Source organism: Hevea brasiliensis, chromosome 4 (genome assembly GCF_030052815.1).
Source record: "Hevea brasiliensis isolate MT/VB/25A 57/8 chromosome 4, ASM3005281v1, whole genome shotgun sequence".
In the NCBI taxonomy this organism is placed as follows: domain Eukaryota; kingdom Viridiplantae; phylum Streptophyta; class Magnoliopsida; order Malpighiales; family Euphorbiaceae; genus Hevea; species Hevea brasiliensis.
In genome coordinates, this window is record NC_079496.1 from 116,272,826 (window position 1) to 116,289,498 (window position 16,673).

The following is a 16,673-nucleotide window of genomic DNA, read 5'->3' on the forward strand; positions in this document are numbered from 1 at the left end:
GATTGAGTATGAAATTGAAGCAGTTGTTGAGAAAAATTTTTAGAAGTGTTTTTTACAGGTATTTGAAGAACTGGTTTCTCAAAATACAGACAGAACTCTGTCAAAATTTTTATAAAATTTGCGAAAAACTAAAATAGACCAAAAATATTAACTAGTTTTAAATTTTAACTAAATGTTTAAATACTTATTAGAAAATGCTCACCACTTATCAAAAATAAGAAAATTGTTTTAAAATCCCTTATAGGGTACTTAATGAGTTATCGGTAGGTGAAGTTCGGTAGTTCATTAGGTATTCTACGGGATCATGTTATGCCTTGCAGAGGGGTAAGGTGTGACAATCAAATTACCTTTCCAATGGTTCAAAAGGATCGAAAATTTAAGTTCTAGTAAAAAAGTTACGCAATTCTGAAGCCTAAGTGCCCTTTTGGCACTTTCTGTCCAAAGAGCATTTAGGCAGCCGAAAGTGGGAAGTTCGGCTACTGAAGTTTATTCTTTCAATCATGGTTTTTAAGCGTTAAAAGCAATTTTGTCCAGAGAGAAATTTGGCAGCCGAAAGTGAGCGCTTCGGCAGCCGAAAGTGACTTTTTAAAAGCTCATTTTCTCTCTTCCTCTTCTCATTGTCGCCACTTTCTTCCCATTGTCTCTCTTTTCTTTCATTTCCCCCATTTGTAACCTTCTTCCACTCTTGATTTCCCCACTTTTCTTACATGGATTCTCTATCTAAAAAGTAGAAAAACTCAAAGTGCTCTTTGATCGAAGGATTTAAGCAAGAAGAATAAGGAATTTGGAAGAGAAAATTAAAGATTTGAAATTGGACAATTGAGATAAGTTTCTTTTCATGCTAGATTAGTTGTACAAGCTTTGAATTAAGGTTGATTATGGGAAAAATTAAATGAGAAAGCATGAAAATCATGCAAGAATGAAGAGGAGTGATTTTGGCCAATTTGGAAAAAACTAGGGGTTTGAAAAATTAGGAGTTTTTGTGCTATGAGTACTATAAAAGTATTAATGTTAAATTATAGTCATTTGGGATGAGTTAAATGTGAATAATTTATGTTAGTTAGTGAGAGTAATTGAAGGAATTAAAATTTGAACCTAAGGCAGAATTTACACACTGAGTCTAGTGTGTTTGGCAGCCCATAAGTTGAGCTACACGACTCCAATTGGTGTGAAACTAATTGGAAATGAAACTTAAGACATAGAGCTAGAATCTTTGTGAAGAGACCTAAATCAGAAACTACCCAGAAATTGCCTAAAATTTGGCTTGAATCTGAAGATAAAATCCTAGAGTCTGCAGTGTGCTAACGTGAACAGTAAATTTTTTAAGGCCATAACTCTCTCTATAAAACTCCAATTTAGGTGATTCTTAAACCGGTGGAAACCTTAAACATAGAAGAATATTTCATATGAAGAACTTTAGGCCAAATTATGGACTTAACTTGATCAAATTGCTGAGCAAAGTTGGATCAATAAATCTGACAGAACTGGAAGAGTCATGTGAACAGTCACGTGAACAGTAACTACTGTTTTGGTCATAACTTGAGCTAAAAAACTCCAAATGGAGTGATTCAAAAAGGGAATTAAAGCTAGAACACTAAGGAACAACTTTGATGAAGTGAAATCAACTAAATTGGCACTGTAGAAGGTCCAATGGAACAGTAGAAATAAGTGACCCAAAAGTGAATTTTTAGAATTTTACCTAAGGAGCTTAGAAATTCAATTGGCAATCAATGCCATCATAAATGTGATTTAAAATGTGGTATGTGGGTGTAATTGAAATTCACATACCTATTAAGCATGAGAAAGTCAATATTTTGACTTGAATAGTACCATAAATAGTAACTCTAAAATGCAAAGTCTAGAAAAATGCCATTTTAAGCCTATGTAGGGATATAATTAAATAATTATGCAATAAATTATTGGAATTATTATTAGACTTGATACTGAAACACTGTAAATTATATGTTTCAGTTAGAAAAGACACTGAAAAGGAGAAAGAAACACTGAGTCAAAGTCAAGAGGCGACTCGTGAGAGGTTTGTCCACAACATATAAACTTTCTTTGAATTTTCTTTTACAATTTGTATTGAATGAATTGTCAAAATTAAATTATGACTTTATTTGTATTGAAAATTTTGATTAAAAAAAATGTACTATTGATACAAATTGTTGAGAAAATAAAATTGTATGTGTATGGATGGCATTTTAATGTTTAGAAAATTGTTAAAAATAGTTTAAAACCACAGTATCATGACCAAAGGTTTGAATTCCTCACTAGCTTGACTAGTGGGAGGAAATAGTTTTGTATTCCCTCTCTGGCTGAAGTATTGAGGTGTGTGCCAGTAGGAGAAGAAATTTGAATGGGTACCCATAGATTTGAGCTAGCTAGCCTTGGTATTCCTCATAAGCCTTTGGCTGTTGAGATGAAAAAAAATATTGATGACATGATATGAATGTGTAATTTATGAAAATTGTTTTGTGACTTCTGAAGTAAAAATTTCTTTGACTAAAATGTTAAATTGTGTTTTGTATATGTTTAACAATTTCAGTATTGTATTTGGAATAATTGTGATTTAATACTTGCATAAATTGGTATTTTATTATGTTGTGCACCACTGAGTATTTGTACTCTGCGATAGCTTTTCGTTGCTGTCGCAGGTACAAAGACTAGTAAAGCAGCCAAGTAAGCTGCTAAGGACCAACAATACTACATTTTGAGATTTTTATCGGGTATTAAAAGATACCCCTTTTGTACATATTGATTTTAATGTATATGACTGTATGTATATATTGTAATTGGTCTTGAGTAGTTGTACATAAATGTTGTATGTAAAATGGTTGTAATATAAACCTTACGTTTGAATTTATGAAATGCTCAAATATTTTCTTCATCTTGAGAGTTGTCTTTTTATGAACTGAGATTGTGAAATTGATTGTGTTGAGATATATTGGAGGTTGGGGATTTAGATTGCATATTATTGGAAGTGCTTTTTATAGGTTTTAAATTTTTGGTTTTTCTCAATTATAGACGGCACTCTGCTGAAATTTTTATAAAATTTGCGAAAAAATAAAAATGGTAAAAAATTTTACTTAGCTTTTATATTTAAAATAAAAGTTTTTAATACCTGTCAAAAGTACTCACCACCTTCAAAGAAGATAAAATTGTTTTTAAAATTTTTTGCAGTGTATTTAATGGGTTATCGTTGGTGAAGTTCGGTGAATCATTAAGTATACTATGGGATCATGTTATACCTTATAGAGGGGTAAGGTGTGACACTTTTTGATGATGCTGACTCTTCCTTGCAAAGGAAAGATTTTTGTGATGATGAAAATGAGCAGATACTTGACATCAAAAATAAAAATGAAGATGAGCTTGATCCAAAACATTTAGTAGAGAATGACCAAAATGACAAAGAATAAGAACTTTCTTATTCTACAAATGATGAAATTCAAGAAGAGTCTAACAAATGTGGAAGAACTATATTTTGGTAATGTTGCTTTTGTATCTCAATTTGAACCCAAAACATATGATGATGCTCAAAATGATGAGAGTTGGCTTCTTGATATGTAAGAGGAACTCAATCAATTTGAGAGAAATAAAGTATGGATACTTGTTCCTAGACCTAAAAAGCATTCTATCATTGGAACTAAATGGGTGTTTGAGAATAAAATGGATGAAAAAGGGCATGTAATGAAAAATAAAGTTAGACTAGTAGCTCAAGGATACAACCATGAGGAAGGAATTGATTTTGATGAAACTTTTGCTCTAGCTATTAGAATTGAAGTTATTATAATATTGTGTGCATTTGCATGTTTTAAAAATTCTATGCTTTATCAAATGGATATTAAAAGTATATTCTTGAATGGTTATATTGATGAAGAAGTTTATGTTACACAAACCCTTGGTTTGGAAGATCCACATTTTCCAAATCATGTTTATAAACTTACTAAAGCTCTCTATAGTTTAAAGCAAGCTCCTAGAGCATGGTAAGAGAGACTTAATAAATTTTTGCTTAAAAATAGTTTTAGAAGAGGAAAAGTTGATACTACTCTTTTTATCAAGAAACAAGGAGAAGACATGCTTGTTGTGCAAATTTATGTAGATGACATTATTTTTGGTGCAACTAACAATTTTCTTTGTAAGAAATTTTCCAACGTGATGAGAAGTGAATTTGAAATGAGTATGATGAGTGAACTTACTTTCTTCCTTGAATTGCAAATTAAGTAAATGAAAGATGAAATTTTTATAAATCAGTCCAAGTACATAAGAGACATGCTAAAGAAATTCAAAATAGAAGATATGAAAAGTATTGGAACTCTCATGAGCTCAACAATCAAATTGGAGAAAACTGAAAAAGGTAAAGAGGTAGATCAAAAACTTTATAAAGGTATGATTGGTTCTTTACTCTATTTAATTGCATCTAGACTGGATATTCATTTTAGTGATTGCTTATGTGCAAGATTTCAATTATGTTTAAAAGTATCTCATCTTGTAGCTGTAAAAAGCATTTTTAAATACCTCATTGGCACACATAACATTAGCTTATGGCATCCAAAATGTGAATCATTTGACCTTATTGGTTATAATGATTCAAATTTTGCTGGTAGTAAATTAAACATAAAAAGCACATCTGGAACTTATCAATTTTTAGGGCGTGGATTAGTTTCATGGTATAGTAAAAAAGCAAACTTCCGTTGCCCTTTCTACAGCAGAAGCTGAATATATTACAGCTGAAAGTTGTGTTGCACAGATTTTTTGGATAAAACAACAGCTTGAAGATTTTGAAATCAAAATTGAACCCAGTCTCATAAAATGTGACAACACTAGTGCTATAAATCTGTTAAAAAATCTTGTCCAACACTCTAGAAGCAAGCACATTGAGATAAGGCATCATTTCATAAGGGATCATGTTCAAAATGGTGATATACAAATTGAATTCGTCCCTTCAAAAAAATAGCTTGCTGTTATATTTACAAAGCCACTCAATGAGGAAACTTTTTATAGAATAAGAAGACAAATATGAATGACTTATGTTCTTGCTTGATATTTGATGCATTCATATGTGTTTAAATGATTAATTGGGTGATATGTGTTGATTTGTTTTGCTGATAATGCATTTTCAAGGTTCTAGTGCAATTTGAAATTTTCTAGGTCTGAACTGACGTGAACAGTGTTGTGCAGAATTTAATCACAGTGGCATACTAATTTATTTGCTAATTTTTTTATTTGCTAAGTGCTTTGCTACTGCTCCCAATTTTACATTGGCAAAATGGTGATATACAAATTGAATTTGTCCCTTCAGAAAAACAACTTGCTGATATCTTTACAAAGCCACTCAATGAGGAAACCTTTTATAGAATAAGAAGAGAAATAGGAATGACTGATGTTCTTGCTTGATATTTGATGCATTTATATGTGTTTAAATGATTAATCGGGTGATATGTGTTGATTTGTTTTTCTGATAATGCATTTTCAAGGTTCTAGTGCAATTTGAAATTTTCTAGGTCTGAACTGACGTGAACAGTGTTGTGCAGAATTTAATCACAATGGCATACTAATCTATTTGCTAATTTCTTTATTTGCTAAGTGCTTTGCCACTGCTCCCAATTTTACATTGGCATACTGGTACTCAGGTCTGATTGTACTAAAATTCTAAAATTATTTTTTCTTTCCTGAACGCCTCCTTTGCATTTTTAAGAGTCATATTTACTAAAATACCTTTTTTATTTAAAAATATGCTTTATTATTTGTTTAAAGGGCAAAATAGTCTTTTTGTATATTAATGAACATAATTACTAGCACGAGACTCAAAAATCCTACAGAACCATCAATCTTTTCTGTTTCTCTACTGATACACGAAATCCATCTCTCTACAAAGCCTCCATTTCTATCTTTTCAAGTTTAAATTTCAATTTTTTTTTAAATCAATGCATCTCTCTCTCTCTCTCTCTGAATGTTGCTTAAAAAGATCAAAACCAAAACCCTTGTCTATTTCTCTCACACTTAACCTGATTCATTTATAACTCTCTCAACCATCATCACTCTTAATCTCTCTTAAAAATGGCCAAAGTTCATTTTCTCTGCAACAAACCCATCTTTTTGCATTTACAAAACATCCTCAAACCATTCTCGCCTGAGTTTTGATATTTTTCATTTCGGAGTGAAATTTCTCAAGGTAATTTCTTTTTGGCTTTAGTTGTTCATCGCATTTTCTCTAGTTTTCATCGATTTTTATCTATTCTATAGTATCGGGTATTTCTTCCTACTCTATACTAGATATCGGTTTTACGAACTTTCTTGCCTTATATAATATTTCTTAGATTCTTTTTAAAATCAATTTAATGGGTTTCCATATACTTAGTGTTCTCATGACAACAATATGTGTTACACGTCAAAGTTACGAATTTGTTGTTGATTCTCAAAAACCCTAACTTTTCTTTATTGTCTATCTGGCAAATTGAATGATCCATGATAATGTTTCAAAATTTTTTTTAAAATAGTTGTTGTTTTTTTTAATTTTCACATGGGTATATGATTTTTAACCTACTTTATATCTGATGTTCTTCATACTTTTATTGGATGCTCACATTGCATCTTTTGTCATCCTAGCACTATCCATCCCTGTTGTCCTATAATTTCTGGTTTGGTTGGCTATGGCTATGTCGAAAGGGAAAGCAAAATCTCTTACCATTATTCAACTACAGATTCTAACAGTGAGGATGCTCCTCCATCTTCACCTCCTACATAAAAAGAAAAACCACTGGTCATTAAAAAAGTACCAGAAAAGTCTAAGAAAAGGGTCAGTGAACCTGTTCAGGAGAAGAGTGCTAAATAGAGAAAAACTTTCAAACGCCTTATTGTGCTTATGGAAAGAGCCTTTCATGAACCAAGGCACATCCATTGGCTTGCTTTTAATGAAGACTCAATCCCTTTACAGTCTCTATTTGAATACTAAAAATGGGATAAGTTATGTTAAAATACTGAAGGAATTTATGTGGATTTAGTTCAAGAGTTCTATACAAATTTAAGAGTTGAAGATGCTGAAAATGATAACTCATTTAAAGTGAAGTTGAGAGGAAAGGTTTATGAAGTAATAGTGGAAAGGTTGGCTAGAGCCTTAGGAATCCCAAATTGTGGTAACAGAATTTGTTTCCACAAAGAAGTGATTACTGTAGGAGGCTTCAATAGAAGAGATTTTGAGGATAAAGTGTTTAAAGGGGAAGTCAAAGAAAAAACTAGCATCACACATGCTCACCAACACATCAAGATTCTGCATAGTTTTGTCGTTTATGTGATTAACCCTAGAACAGGTAGTCTTAATTATCTGAGCACACTTGATCTCTGCATAATATGACATATTGTAAATGAAATTGAGTTTAACCTTGCCTACTTTATGTTGAAACAAATCATGAAGTGGAAACTACCTTATAAACTACCCTATGCCCATCTTCTCAATAGTTTGTTTAGGGATTTTGGGATACCCTTAGAAAATGAAAAACTTAGAACAAATATGATCCCTGTAACACCCTCACTGTAGCAATTTCGTATATTCTACTATTTCGGTGATCGGTGTCGGTCTGGACAGCTAGAACGTCTGAAAAAATATTTAGACTAGAGTGAGGAGTCATAAATAACTCAAATAATGGTAAGAAAAATTTAGAAAAAATTCTAGAAATAAAATATAACCAAGTTAAATGAGCCGGTGCCCTAGCGATGGGTAACTCAGTGGGAAGTTGCGGTCTTCGAAGCTAGGAGCCCTAAACCAAGGAGAAAATTCAAGAAATAATTTTAGGAATTCTAGAGAAGAGTCATTGAGGTTCTGATGGCATTAGAATGCCAAGAAAATGCTTAGAAAAATTTTTAGATTAATATAGATGATTTTGGCTCAATAAGCTAAACGGAGGGCATTTTGGTCATTTTGTCTTTAGAAATAATTTTTGGCTAACTTGTCCAGTTAAATAAATAATTTATGTGACATAAAATATGAATAAATATTGCTAAAAATTTAATTAAAAATGAGTAGAAAAGAAAAGAAAAGAAAATGAAAGAAAATTTGGAATTATGACATCACATGATGTCATTAGTGTGCTTTCCACCAATCACCATTTAATAACACCATTAAATTCATTTAAAAAGGGTAAAATGATTCAAAAATGAAATACAAATTTTGCTCACTTTCTTCTCCATTTTCGGTAGCCTTCATTTTCTCTCTCTTTTCTCTCTTGACCTCCATTAAAGCTCCCTTGTGAGCTTGATTTCACCCACCATTTCACTATAAAATCCTATCATCCCTTCACAAAAATTTATCCTTACCATTAGCACAATATTTGGGCAGCAATTTAAAGAGGAAAAAGTGAAGTTATACCTTGGAAAAATTCTAAACTCAAGAGGTTAGTGCTATATCTCTCTCTCCATCTTATTGTTTCATGCTAAAACATCAAATTCAACTAAGAATTTTGGAAAAAGAAAGCAAAATATGCATGTTATAGCTACACTAAATTTTGGCAACCCTAAGGTACTATAGGGTTTCCATGATTCAAGTGAATTATAATTATGTATTGATGTCATTGAACATGGTTTTAATTATTAGAACACTTGAATGTTTGTTATTTGAGCAAATTGAAATTTTGGAGTTAGGGTTTGGGGAAAACCTAGGGTTTGCTTATGTGTTGGTGAATAGAAGTTTTAATGGTCAATTAGTGACCATTTGGCTATGTATGATGAGGAAATGAAGTGAATTATGGCTTTGGAATTGAGGTTGGGTGTGCTGCCTTGAGTGACCTGCAGGGCTGGATGTGAGTCCAGCAAATTTGGGCAGTTATAACTTGAGTTATGTAGGTTCAATTGGTGTAAGGCTAATTGGATATGAAATTATGCACATAATGGCACAACTTTGATGAAGGAATCCTATTCAGAAAATGAACTTAGGATGCCCTAAAAATTGACCAAATCCGGGTAACACACATTCTGCTTGGGCAAAAGGACCAAATAAATAGTATTCATTCATTTAGTCATAACTCACTGTAGAAATGTCCAATTGACCTGAAATTTATATCAATGGAAAGCTTAGAAAATTTAGAAAAACTTTTATGAAGAACACAAACTTAAATTTTGAACCTAACCAATTGAAATTTCTAGCCCAAATTAGGACACTAAATCTGGCAGAACCAAATTCTGTCCAGAATTTCTGGACAAGATCAATCCGGCCAGTTATGGTATTTAGGCCATAACTTAAGCTACAAAACTCCAAATGGAGTGATTCAAAAAGGGAATTAAAGAAGACACATAAAGGAACAACTTTCATGAAAAAAGTTTTGTCAAAATTCTACTGTAATAATGACCAATAGAATAGTAAACTTAAGGCATAAAATCTGAAAATTTTGAATAAAATAAAATAAGCTTTGAAATGGTATTGGCAATCAATACCAACAAATCTAGAACCCAAAATATGGTATAATTATGTATCTATAATTTGTATATATATTATTTATGAAAAAGTTAACAAATTGAGTGAATAGTAATGTGTGAATAGTAACCCTAAAAATATAAAGAATAATAAAAGAAATTAAAGAAGCCATTATGATTGATAATATATAATATGATTAGTGAATTGTGATTTTTGAATTTGAGTGACCCTAAAACATAGAAGAATGTTTTAAGTACAATGGTGCATGAGAACTATTGATGAGAATTGTGATCATATGAATTATCAAATGAATGTGTAAATTATGAAATTTGTCATGAAATAATAAAGTCATAAAATACAATATATTAACATTTAATAGTACTATGTGCCCATGTATTGCCTAGACACGTGTGTCAGATTGGATAGATTGGCATGCTAATAAGGTATTATTTTAGCAGTACTGCGAAAGGTTTTATGCCTGCACTCATGGCTTTATGCCCGCACTCATGCCCGCATCTGTTTGATCAGTTGAAGAGAGCCGGTGTGTTTTCTAAGGTTGATCTCAGATCAAGGTATCGTCAGCTGAGGGTTAGGGATGCAGATGTGCCTAAGATTGCATTTAGAACCTAGTATGGGCATTATGAATTCCTGGTGATGCCATTTGGGTTAACAAATGCTCCAGCAGCATTCATGGACCTTATGAACCGTATCTTCCATCCATACTTAGATCGGTTCGTAGTGGTCTTCATTGATGATATCCTGGTGTATTCCAAGGATAAAGCAGAACAAGATGAACATTTGAGAATTGTTCTGCAGACTCTAAAAAAGAAGAAACCGTATGCTAAATTGTCCAAGTGTGAGTTCTGGTTGAATGAGATTGCATTCCTTAGACATGTAGTATCAGCTGAAGGGATTAGAGTGGATCCCAAGAAAATTAAAGCAGTGATGCAATGGAAGCCTCCTAGAAATACAACTGAGATCAGAAGTTTCTTGAGGTTAGCTGGATATTATAGAAGATTTGTAAGGGAATTTTCCCTGATAGCTGCTCCAATGACCAAATTACTACACAAGAATATGAAATATGACTGGAATGACAAGTGTCAAGCCAGTTTTGAGAGGCTGAAGACTATGTTGACAGAGGCACCAGTGTTAACATAGCCAGTGTCAGGAAAAGACTTCGTAGTCTACAGTGATGCCTCACATAATGGGTTAGGGAGTGTACTTATGCAAGAAGGGAAAGTGGTCGCATATGCTTCCAGGCAGTTAAGGCTACATAAAAAGAATTACCCTACTCATAATTTGGAGTTAGTAGCAATTATCTTCGCATTGAAGATATGGAGGCATTACTTGTACAAAGAAAAATGCGACATATACACAGACCATAAGAGTCTGAAGTATCTGCCAACCAAGAAGGAACTTAATTTGAGACAGAGGCAATGGGTTGAATTCCTGAAAGATTATGATTGTGTGATTGACTACCACTCTGGGAAGGCAAACGTAGTCGCTGATGCCTTAAGCAAAAAATCTATTGTAGCATTAAAATCTCTTAATGCCAGACTGTCTTTAACTCCTGACGGAGTTATTTTGGCTGAGTTGCAAGTAAAGCCGAATCTGTTACAATAGATACAAGATGGGCAGAAGACATATGAGAAATTAATAGCTGTTATGGGAAAAATCACCGAGGGAAAGGAAACTGAATATGAAGTGAAAGAAAACGGGTGCCTATACTATAAAGAAAGAGTGTGTGTACCAGATGATAAAGAATTGAAAACCAGTAATTTGAGAGAAGGACATAATAGTATGTATGCTATGCACCCATGAAGCACAAAAATGTACCATGACCTAAAACTTCGATACTGGTGGTCGGGTATGAAGAAGGACATAGCTGACTATGTAACTAGATGCTTGACATGTCAGTAAGTCAAAGAAAAACATCAAGTTTCATCAGGTTTGTTACAACCTATAAACATACCTGAATGGAAATGGGACCGAGTCACTATAGACTTTGTTAATGGTCTACCTCTCACTCAGAAGAAGCATGATGCAGTATGGGTAATTGTGGATAGGTTGACTAATTCAGTACATTTTCTGCCAGTCAGAATTGACTACTCACTGGAAAAGCTAGCAGAGTTGTACATTAGTGAGATAGTTAGATTACATGGAATTCTGCTTTCCATTATATCTGATAGAGACCCGAGGTTTACATCTAGATTTTGAAAGAAATTACAAGAATCCTTGGGCACACAACTCCATTTTAGTATGACTTTTCATCCTCAGATGGATGGACAGTCACAAAGAATAATCCAGGTAATTTTTGAAACTCATTGAGTTATTGCAAATAATAAATTGAACTGATAATGATAATAATAACCGAACATATGTGATAGGTCCTCAAGGATATGCTGAGGAGTTGTGTATTATTGAGTTTGAGGGAAGCTGGGACAGATACCTTCCATTGGCAGAATTTGCATACAACAATAGCTATCAAGCTAGCATACAAATGGCACCGTATGAAGCACTGTATGGGAGAAAATGCAGAACACCTGTATGTTGGATTGAATTGGGTGAATATAAGCTAGTGGGACTAGACCTGGTAAAACAGACAGAGGAAAAGGTGAAACTGATAAAGGCCAATTTGAAAGTTGTCTCGGATCGACAGAAATCTTATGCTGACTTGAAAAGAAAGGACATTGAGTATGAAGTTGGGGAGAAGGTATTTGTCAAAGTATCACCATGGAAAAAAGTGTTCAGATTCGGGAAAAAGGGAAAATTAAGCCCTAGGTTCATTGGCCCATATGAAGTAATTGAACGTGTGGGACCAATAGCCTACAGATTAGCTTTACCACCTGAGCTTAACAAGATACATAACGTGTTCCATGTCTCGATGCTCAGAAGATACAGATTAGATCCTTCACATGTCATCTCAACTGAAGAAATTGTTGTACAACCTGACCTGACATATGAAGAAGAACCAATTAAAATCTTGGCACGAGAGGTAAAAGAGCTCAGAACAAGACAATTTCACTAGTGAAAATCATATGGAGGCACCACAATACGGAAGAGGCAACATGGGAGAGCGAGGAGACAATGAGGCAACAGTTCCCTCAGCTCTTCACATTAGGTAAATTTCGAAGACGAAATTTTTACTTAGAGGGAAAGAGTTGTAACATCCTCCCTATACGTATTCTGTATGTTCTGTTGTTCCAGTGACCTAATGTCAGTCCGGGCAAGTCAGGATGTCTGGAACTACACTTTGGTGATAGTGAACAGACATATAATGATGAAATGAATAAAAAGAAAATACAAGAAAAATTAAAGAAAAATAAAAGAGAGAAAATGAAACTAGGTTAAACGAGCTGGCACTGTAGTGATGGGTAACCGCACCGAGAAGTTACAGCGAAGGCAATTGCCAACCCCAGGACCGCAGGGAACCCTCGAAATTAAATTTGGAGACATAATTAAAGGTTTATTGAGGTGTAATTGATATTAGAATGCCAAAGAAAATTAATAAATTAGTATAAAGAAAATAACAAAAAATCAAAAAACAGACAAAAATCGGTGTTACCAAAAAATCAGGAATACAACCCGAAGAGGGGCATTTTGGTCAATTGACACATAGAGTTGACTTTTGACCTCAATGTCCACTAAAAATAAGTGATATTATACTTTGAAAATGTCACGACCCAACCTATGGGCCGGACCGGCACTAGGACCTGGGCCAGCTTAAAGCCCCCGAGGCCTGTAGTAAACCTAACTATTCCTCAAATCCATAACCAGGCCCAATATGCATATAAAATAATTTAAATTAAACTGTTCTAATTATATTTTGAGCCAACTTAACCCAGAAATTTTCAGAAACTAAGATTCGGGGGAGCCCAGCTCAACCCTGTTACCTCATTTACAAACATTTTAAATACCATACAAATCTTTATTTGTTAATTTCAAAAATTTAAATTAACACAATTTCTATCAAGGTCCACACTATTACTAACACATGCGGAGTTCTAGATTTTAAATTTTGAAAAGATAGTAAAATAATTAAATAATCTATGTTAAACCTGCGAGGAAGAAAACAGGTTGCTATGTAAAATAACTCCTCCTGTGGCCTGGAAAAAATATTGAACAGGAGTGAGCGTTCGACTCAGAGAGTAAAATATTAATTTTAACCATAATCTCTATAACTATCTAAAACTAATGCACCCTGTGGAGTGAAATACAACATCAACAATATTTTCACATCATAACAGCAAAAAGGTAATTTGGAGCACTCACACACCCAGTAATATCAATAATAATATATGGGAGCTGATCCCCTGTACAGCTCTCTTAAATCCAACCTGGTGCCAGCGAAGAACTCAAGCCGGACTTTCGCTTAATAAACCAAATCGGGGGTCCCAGCGAAGAACTCAAGCCGTGAGTACCTCTCGAAGGATCGGGTCCCAGCGAAGAACTCAAGCCGTGACTACCCGTCCTATCCATAGTCCACACCACATCACACGCACGCCAACGCACGCACACTGCTCCAAATTACCACAACAACATCCATGGCACTTTTAACAGTTATGAATGCAACATAAATCGTGCCTAGAGTTTAACTACATAAATATATGCATATAAGTGATGCATGGGCATGCTTGGACATATAATAATATCGAAATTACAATTAAAATTAATATTTTACTCACAGTACACCGATGACTATTGTGGCTGCTGGATGCAGAAAAATAGCTGACCTCGATCACCTAATAATTAAATTATAAATTTATTAGTACTAAGTTAAGATAAAACTCTAAAGAGGCAATAGACAGCCTAATTCATGCCGAAAATCCGGCAGAGTTTCCCCTATACCTGGGACCTACCCAACCTGCAAAAAGGCTCAAATAACACTTCTAAATTCTCAATTTCCACAATCACATCTCATCAATATCACATGGCCCCTCCTGGGCCCTCCAAATCAGACAATACTCAAAATCTTAAAAATTACGTTTTAGTCCCTATAATTGACATTTTTCAAAAATCCACTCAAACATGCTCTAAAAATTCTAAAATTTTGCCCCGCGGTCCTTAATAATATTATAAGGCTATTGCAAAATGAATTGAAATTTTCTAGTCACCCATGAATATTTTATTCAAGAATTTTACTCGATTCCATAAGTTTCCAACAGCTAACATATTTTTAATTCAACCCAATTCAATATTCACATATTTAGACCTCCATCCTCAAGCTTCAACCAATTATATAAAATTTAATTATCTTAATTTCAAATAATCTTATATGCCCATATGCTAAAAATCTAACTAAAATCCATCTATATTTTTCAAAAATATTCTACAATCACTCAAAAATTCAACAAACACCATAGAATATCTCCAAATAATTTTACTTTCATCATATATTTTTCTTAGAATTTTTCTCCAATTTTTCCTGTTTAAGAAACACTGTATTTATGCTCCACAGACAGAGAAATAATAGAAATTGTCTTACCCGAAGTTTATCTTGAAGGAACGGAAGCGTGAAAAACACAAGTTTATACCATTGAATTCAAAAATTTTCACCTAGGGTCACATGCATCATGCAAGATTTATTTTTATCTATTTGATTTCAATGATAAACAACATATTAAAACTCTTTTAATATGTTTTTGGATCTGTATTTGCCATTTAAGATTTTAAAATTAATCAGATTAATTTTAGAACCCGAGATTAAATCAAGAACGATTACACTAACCTCTTGATGCAATCGCAATGTCTGCGCCTTTGAGATTCATCTTCAGGACACCAGATGTTGTCCCTCTAGCTTGTCCACACCAAGAACACCTATGGCAGCCCTTGAACAGCTTCTAAAGCCTTTTCTATTAATTAGAAATTCAAGTTCTGCCTTTTAAGAGATTAAAGATGTAAACAGGACACTAGAAACAATTTCTAGTGTTCTTAATTCAAGAGATTGATGGCTAATCTCTTTGAATTGATGAGAGATGAAGAAGAATAGAGGGAGGGCTGCAAAATGGCATGACCAAGGAGTGTGGCTGCTGGTTGTATTTTATTTTCTCATAACAACACTTAAATAGCTAGGTTAACACATTAAACCCTTGCCACATGTCACTCTTTGATTAGCTCTAGGTTTAAGTGACCCAATCACATTGTGCTAAGTGTCAAACCTATATTTAATCTTGATTTTAATCATCTTACATGATTAAAAAAAAATATTTGGCAAGCTTATGTGTTATGCCATGTGTCACCATCTCATGGTGCCACGTGTCACACTGCAAAATGACCAAAATGCCTTTGTGTCTTAATTTTAAGTTCTCAACCTAAAATAATTATTTTTCTTCTTCTAATTAATTTATATCAAATATAAATTAATTAATTAATCTGTGTTAATTAATTTCTCATTAATTAAATTCATATTTAAACACTTTAAATATAAATTTAACTTATATTATACATCCAATAATCTAGATTTGGTTTCAAGTCATGCTAGGGACTTTGCAATCTAATTGCAAATCAAACCTATTTAATTAATCAATTAAACTCTTTAATTAATTAATTAAATCATATTTAATTAGGTGATAACTTGTGTATGTGTGTGACTTACTAGGCTCATCACTAATTGGCAATGAGACATGATATCAACTCTTAATATCATCAGAACTCTTTCTTACCATAAATGATTTCTCTAAATCATTTTATGAACCTCATAGACCATGGTTAACACCTAGCATAGCATGCCATGGCCACCCAATTAGTAATAAGGTTTACCTTAAATGAACCTATAATCATATGTTACCATGCACTAGAATCTCTCTGTTACAAAATCCCAACTCAAGCTAGAGTCATGGTTTATGTCAAACTCCATTTGCTATGAATATTATGTTCTCTTTTAATTCCAGTTCTTGATTAAAAAGATTTTTTTCATCAGAAACTCTTTTCTGAATAAATCTATCTGTCCTGGCCAGGAACTTGAAACATCAAGAACAATTAAATGAACATAAGATTTTATCTCTATTTACTTAGAGGAACAGATTCTATCTTGATCAACACCTACCTCCATATATAACTAGTAGGAGCCAACACATGCCCATATACCAATACACAGTACAAGTATGAAAGCAGTATCAAACTCAAACTACCTATATACAAGATAACTGTGCTATCTCAGGTCTAAAGATTATATGCACTGATATGATTTATGACAAAATATTGACAAGAGTAAACTCCATGTGCTTGTCATAAGTGTCACTGGTTCGGCCTACTTATCATTTATAAG